The following is a 209-nucleotide window of genomic DNA, read 5'->3' as shown; positions in this document are numbered from 1 at the left end:
TTTAACGAAATTAATCCTCGAATTAAATTCACAAAACAAAAAAATCCATTAAAAAACACGATTAATCCTTGAAATTAGCGACAAAAATGAACTCAATTCATCGAAACTTGACAAAATTCCGATGAAAACCGATCGATAAATGTGAAATGAAACGTTCGTTCTGCTGCTGAAGCAGAACAATGATGTCTCCAGAAGATACAAAGTCTTTA

This window comes from Tubulanus polymorphus, chromosome 9, assembly GCF_964204645.1.
Source record: "Tubulanus polymorphus chromosome 9, tnTubPoly1.2, whole genome shotgun sequence".
Lineage (NCBI taxonomy): Eukaryota > Metazoa > Nemertea > Palaeonemertea > Tubulaniformes > Tubulanidae > Tubulanus > Tubulanus polymorphus.
This window is presented reverse-complemented; position numbering follows the sequence as displayed.